This window comes from Rhodamnia argentea, chromosome 6 (assembly GCF_020921035.1).
Source record: "Rhodamnia argentea isolate NSW1041297 chromosome 6, ASM2092103v1, whole genome shotgun sequence".
Classification (NCBI taxonomy): Eukaryota; Viridiplantae; Streptophyta; class Magnoliopsida; order Myrtales; family Myrtaceae; genus Rhodamnia; species Rhodamnia argentea.
Window position 1 is genome coordinate 6,977,956 of NC_063155.1, and position 1,151 is coordinate 6,979,106.

The window sequence follows — 1,151 nt, forward strand, 5'->3', positions numbered from 1 at the left end:
CTTGAGCTGAACACGAGTGACATGTTATGTGGCCTATGCCGACTTCCACCGAAATTTTCGCTTTTAATCCCTATTATGACCCACGTGGCACGGAATTTTCCATTGGGTTCTCACGGATGGCCATTCTGAAAGCACTGATTAAGGAAAATAAAGACAATTAAAACATTTATTGAGACGCCTTGAAGGGAAAAACACACCTACAATGGAAATGGAAACTGAGGAGCGTTCTCAATAGAAAAAAAAAAAAAAATGCAAGACTCCCACTTCCCAAATTTTACTCAAGCTTAATAAGTGCTCTTAAGGGAATTATTGTTTTTATTTATTATTGACAATTAGGAACATCTTAGTCGTGATTATCGATCGGCGACTTAAAAATTAATGCAAGGAACAACTTAATTTTCCATATCAATGTTTTGTTCGATTGTGAAATGAGTTGATAGTTGATTTATAAGCGCGAGAAAGTATTTCATCTTTGAGTTAGCTTTTGTAGTGAAAGAGGTCCAAAATCACCCAACACCGATATTATAGCTCAAGTTACCAACATGTCTGGATCCAACGGACACACGAAAGAGGTACGGGTTGTTGCTGCTCTGTTGGGGTTATCTTGGTGGTCTGTTTACAAGCGTAAAGGAAAAAATAATCTTTTGAAATAATTTTTGGAGTGAGAGAGGATAAAGTAACCCACATAGTTTGTCTAAATTTTTGAGTTGGAACTTTCTAATTTGCTCCTCTCAAAACGAGACTTGGAAGTTGGCAGTTGGGACAAGATTAAAACTCCATATCGGAGTCAACACGCACCGAGAAAAAAGCACACAGCTTGGGTCGTGTCGTTTCCACAGCGTTGTTTGGTGTGCGTTTGCACATTTAACTGAATCGCCCGCATGAAAGCTAAACAGTTGGGTGTTAGAAAAGCAAATTTATTTCTTGTTTTTTTTTTTATCTTTTTTTTTGTCAATTTTGGGCGGAGTCGCGTCCTTATGACTATTATTCAATTTCTTGTAATTCGTCCACAAAATCGCTCTAAATTAGTGAACAAATCCTTCGAGAAGTGGAGTCGACCGGAAGCACCGGTGATCACCGGTCACCTACACCCCTTTCTTCACTCCCTCTAGAGACTCCTGCCTCACCTATATATAACTTTCCTCCATTCA